Here is a 6,000-nt window from a genome sequence, read left to right on the forward strand (position 1 = left end):
CCTCTCACCTTCCCCAGAAACCCGGCGTGCTTCTCCCGCTCCCTCAGCTGGAGGCAGAGACGGCTGCCCGTGCTGAGACTCTCTACCTGTGATCTCCCTGGCTCTTATCTGCTGCCGGGAGTTTTGATTCAGCCCCTGTCTCAAAGTCAAACGGATTTCTGGCAGGGTGAGCATGGCGAAGGTCGGCGGCAGGGAGGCAGGCTGGGACCATGCTCTCCCCCTCCGCCCTGCTTGAGCCAATTCTCCAGGTAGCGCCTATCCCCATTTATTCTCCAACATTATCAATTACATTTGGATTATTATTACTCATTCAAGCCAAAGTGAGTCGCAGACAGCTATTTCCTAATGGGGAAATGTTACAGGCAACTTATTAACGAACAATGCATCATTAAGGGGGGAGAGCTTCAAAGGCTCATAAATGCATTTCAAAGGACACAATGTGAGTGGAGCCTGCAATCGCATATCTGGGGGACATGGGCAAAATTTGTAACAAGGAATATACTGGGCCCAATGTAATTAACTAATTCTTGATCAAAGGGGTTTTAGAACTGAATGGTCAGGGAATTCAATTATGGGTTTCCTAATGAACCACTGTGTGCCAAGGCAGGGGGATGTTTTCTCCTGGAAAAGAAGGGCTGAGGATCAAGACTGGGATTTCCAGGGACATTTGGGGAGAGAAGCACCAGAAAAGCTCATCCTGGGCGGATTTGGTGCAGTGGTACAGAGCGATGCACCACAGAGGGAGGCACCGTCCAGATCCCCTGTGACAACTGTCTGTCCCAGAGATGGCCCACGTGGTGGGACATGTTCACCCTGAGTCTGATTTTTGGCAGACTGACAGCTCTTTTGAAGCCAAGGCTGGTGGAAGGGGTTGGGGGAGGCAGCTCCCCAGCCCCTAGGAGGGCAGGACTTCTGCCTTGGGGCTTGCACCAACTGATCCCCTCCCTGGAAAACCTGGGCAAGGGAGATTTCCTCCTCTGCCACCTGAATCCGGCCTCTGGTAAAAAGAACATTGTTCTCCATTTATGAAAGTAGCATCTTCTAGTCTTCCACTAGTTTCTCTTATTATAGGAAGTTGGTTTGCTCACTTTACAAAGGGAAATGTATTATGAATTTTCCCTTCATTCTCCTCCTTTTTTTCCCCCGTTTAACAACCGATTTGTGTGTTGCATGAAAGTTACACAATTCTTTAGATGCATTTGCTATTTTATTTTCTTTCATTCAAAAATATGTCAGTAATCTTTTTGTTAACATGAAAGATAAAGGATTAGTAATGCAAGATGCAGTTTTCTTGTAACCTTCTTGAAAGCAGACTATAGTTTCTTATCTGGCTCTAACATTCATTTTCCTGAAATGAAAAAAAAAAAAAAAAGACTTCTTAAAATGAAATAAACTATATTCGATTCAGACGAGCAGTGCTCGCAAAGAAATTTATTGCAGCTGGCAGAATGGAGCAGCTGCACAGAAGTCCTTCTGTTGCAGCAGTGAGTACCTTTCCAAGAAAACAGCATCCACGCGCGTACACACGTGCATAGCCTGCGTGGAAAATGCTGCTGTGAAGAGAAAGCACCAGGCTCAGGCCTTGCAGTGCTGCCACAACATATCCCAAGAGATACCTGTCCAGTTGACTCCAGCAGCTGTGATCCTTGCCTCAGGGACATCGAGGAGCAGGATCCTGATGGCATGGCCCAAGCTGGAGATGGGCCACCCATTTCCTGGGCTTGATACTCATCGCAGATGTGCAGCAGTGGGCTGCCTGCCTGCTACCTGCTGTGTGCACCACCGCATCCCTTCTGGGTTTGGTCCAGAAGTGCTTGTAAACTGGGGTGTCTTTTGGGGCTACAATGGCGTTTGGTGTCCTGCAAGCCCTGGAGACCACAGAGGCCAAGAAGGAGGAAATTGGTGGGGTTTTGTAAGCTGATGATCCCTTGAGAAAGGTTTCTGATGGAGCCATACATGTGAAGGAAGGCTTTCTCTGCCATGGGTCTGGCAGGTCACTGTGGTGGTCACAAGCACAGCCCCAAACCATCTGACAGGCAGTGGAGCATCGCAGGGTGCGACATGTGCAGGCAGTGCCCACTGCAGCCTCCTCCTGTTGACGATACGAGGCATGGTGCTCTAGCCAGTGTTTGCAAGCGGAGCTGTGGTATAAAGTCACTCTTTGGCCTCTTCTGGGCTGTCTCTGTCATCCCTGTTAGGCTCCAGCAATTTCTACCTCAGCATCTTCTGCTCGTGGCTCATGAGAAAACAGGGTTTTGCAGCACTGCCAGCTCCTGATTGCTTATTTGAGTGTCGCTGGGTCTCTGGAAGGTCCCGCCTTGCAATACCCCACTTGTCTTGGCTCAGAGGTTCCTCTCCTCCCTGCCAGCCGGGGACAGGAGCTCCTGCTTTGGGCTGTGCAAGCTGGTGATGGCAGGCAGGGAGGAAAGGATGCAGAAAAATGCCAGGGAGGGGAAAAGAGAGATGGGGACAGTGCAAGGGGCTACCAGGGATCAGCAGGTCTTCAAGCATCACCTGCTGAAGCAAACAACTTCAGTTTGATGGAGTTGATATCTTTGTAGACACAGAGAATGAAAGCAAACACAGGGCAAGCAGGGGCTGTTTTTCACAGCACCGAAATCTGCCCATTAAAAACCCACTGTGGCAATAGCAGAAGGGGGATGCAGTAAGCCCAGGAGGAGAGGTGGTCCATGCAAGCACACTAGCATGCCTCCCTGCCCACCCTGCCACGGTGTTGGCTGCCCTCTTCCATCAGCTTGACAGCTCCACAAGGGTTAAATCATTATATAAAATGCCAGATTTCTATGGCAATTAGCTAATGGGTCCTCAGCATGTAAAACAAAGTACTTTTCCCTCGTCAGGTGGATTTGGTTAATACTGAGTTAGCATAATAAGGAGCCGGCGTTTACAACTTTGTTTATAACCTCATTTGCAGGGAATACTTTGTTTTGCTCTGTAGAAACTTGATATTTTCTATTGCTGATGGAAATAATGATTTCTGTCACACACAGCATGGATTGCATTCTGTTCCCTTTGCAGGGCTTAACAACTAAAAAAAAAAGAAGAGTGTCATCTTTTGGACTGAAATCTTCGCCTTTAGTGTTTAATGGGTCTCTTGTCCTATGCTAACAGATCTGTGGTTTCGTTTGAGGAAAAGTGTGTTTTCATATCAAAGGAGCCCCCCCTCACTGACCCAGCCTTCCCTTCCCCCGTCTCTGCCCCAGCACACACGCTATTTTAATATTTCATATATTTCATAAGCTTTTATGCCTCTAAAAGAGAAGTGAATTTGTGGAGAGTTGAGCTCTCCAGAGCTGTACTTCAGAGCTGGGAAGTAATTCAGGGTGAAGCCTGTATTAATCTCAGGTGAGAGAGATATTTAAATTCAGGCTACCAGTGTGAATATAAAATGGGGATCTCTTTACAAAAATTTCAAATTGTAATATGCAAAGCTTAAAGAAAAGAAACCCCAAGGGAACAGCTTTCTTCTAGAACATTTTGTTCCAACCATCATCTCTTTACCTATATTTTTTTATTTAAAAACCCTCCCTTTGCCATTTTGTATTTTTAAATTAAATCTTTCAGTTTTTAAAATGAAATTCTTTATTGCTGGGAGATGGTGGCGGGGGGGTGGTGGTGCAGAACGTAAGTGCCTGGCTGTGCAAAAGGGTGCATGGGCCCAAGTTTTAGCTGGAGCAGCAGGAATAGTGACCAGTGGGAAAATAAAGCCCTACCTGGTTGGCCCCATGCGTCCCCAGGAACATGAGGCCACCTGCCACCTCCCCACCTGGGGAATGCTGCCTGCACCCAGCTTTTGGGGAAGCTGCCAGGCAGGAGAGGAGCCGAAATCGCTGCTTGGAGGGAGGGGACAGGCAACGCAACGATGTCCTTGCCGTCCTCCTCCAACAGCCCTGGGGCAGCACTGGGCTGAGCTGGTCCTTCCCCATCAGTGCCTGGTGCACGTTCAGCCTTCTCCTTCTAAGCAGATAAAATTTTAATATCGATTTGTGATCCTAGGCAGCAGGCAATTTATTTGTGTGCATTTTGGTAGGGGTGGGGATCAGCTTGCAGATGTCTGTGCCTGGTGTGTTGAGCAGTATAACCCAAATCCCATAGTACCACTCCTGGGAGAGCCCTGTATTTGCATCCATGGCAAAATCCTCAGGCTGCAACCAGCTCCCAGGTCAGGAGAAATGGTGACAGATGACATGCTATTATCAGCTCTGTCAATTAATTAAATTATACATTATGCTTATGAGGGTGATATACTGAGCCACTCTAGATTAAGTGTCTCAATTAAGTCTTTAATTTAGATTTAATAAGTAAGTTATTATATGTTAATAAAAGATCAATTAGTTGTTAAAAGAGCATTGATCCAGGTACAATAAGTGTGTCAGGGAGACATCAAGCTGACACTGAAGAGACTGGTTGATCGCATGCACAACACGTGTACAATTAGGTTTGTAATATAGTCAAACTGGAGTGGACACGGAGGCATCTAGCTGGCACTCAGCCGTGGGTTCAGGATATCGCACCATGCTGTGAAACCTGGCTTAGCCCAGGCTGTAAGAGCTGGGACAGGCAGGGCAGACCCAATCCTTTGGTCTCAGTGAGAGCAAGCGTTTCTCGTCTCCGGGATGACCCCAAGGAAGGACCTTCCATCACAATCAGAAAAGAGGTGTCTCCAAACCAGCTGTTTTTACTGCTTGCTCCTATATAAACGATGCATCACGGCGCCTTTCCACGTGCCTGATGCACCTCCTGCCGGGACCCCCTTCCTCCATGATCCCCGGCTGAGCCTGCTCATTCCCACCAGGAAATTTTGGGTGAGCGCAGACCGCTTGGGAGCCTGAGGCTGGGCTGCCAGGGGGAGGGGAGGGAAGTGCTGGGCTCCAGCAGAGCCGAGATTTCAGCTGAATATGGATGACATCATTATACGGGTGATCCTTTCAGCAACAGCGAGCTGGGTTTTAAAGTAGCGACCTACAGCATACAAATGATGGGTTTAAAGGAAATAAAAAAAGAGGTGATTTGAATAGCATACATTTATAGAAGAAAAGCCTTCCCCCCCTTCCATTTCTAATATCTTTCTACGGGGCAGGCGCTGTGCATTCAAAAAGAAATTAAAACACTCCTCCTAAATACACTCCAGGCAGTAACAATGGCAAAGTTAAGAAGGTTACGAGACTTAGTTGTCCCAGCAACATGTCATCAAGTTGAAATGAGCAGGAAACACAGATAAGGTAAGAAAGAGGAGGGGGGAGGAGAAGAATAAAACCACAGGAGGAAAAATGCCAAGAGATTGAGAAAGAAAAGGGAAACCCCTTTTTATTTGCTGTTTCGTTAGGATGAATCTGATTTTATAGTCTCTAAAAGAGGCTAAAATATAATCTCCTTTTGTGTAATGCGCGTTAGGAAAATGTGTCATCAGCAATTCTTCTGTACACTACAGCAATATTCAAAAAATTAGCAGGGATATTCAAGTTGAGCTACAAAGAAAAACAAACAGAAGACTCACATTTCAAGCCTGAGCTGTCATTTAAGAATGTTTTCAACTTTTTTAACCTTTTTGATTGTCCCTTATGGTTTTTCTCTGCCACAGCAGAAGAGGTCTGAGGTTCAAAAGGAAGACAAAACACACAAGAGAAAGAGGTTTGAAATGCAGCTCTATCTGCCTAGCAAGCCCAGGGCTTTCTTGACTCTTCCAGCATGGCAGGTTTTTGCGCTTGGCACTGTATGTAGGCACAGGGAGAAACCACGCTTGCCTTGTGCAGTGCAGCACCTGGCAGAAGATGGAGAAGCGGTGAACAAAAAGAACCATAAACCCAAATCTGCCTGGTATAGGCTAGTTATCCTTATTCAAGGCACCAGCCCAGTGCTAAGGCTGTATGGCACATCAACACCAGTTTTCTTCTATTTAACAAGGGCAAACACAAGTGTCATGGGAGTCTACAGCTTTTGGTGGAAATCTCCCCAAAGCCTTGGGGGGGTTGTATGATG

Source organism: Haliaeetus albicilla, chromosome 9 (genome assembly GCF_947461875.1).
Source record: "Haliaeetus albicilla chromosome 9, bHalAlb1.1, whole genome shotgun sequence".
Lineage (NCBI taxonomy): Eukaryota > Metazoa > Chordata > Aves > Accipitriformes > Accipitridae > Haliaeetus > Haliaeetus albicilla.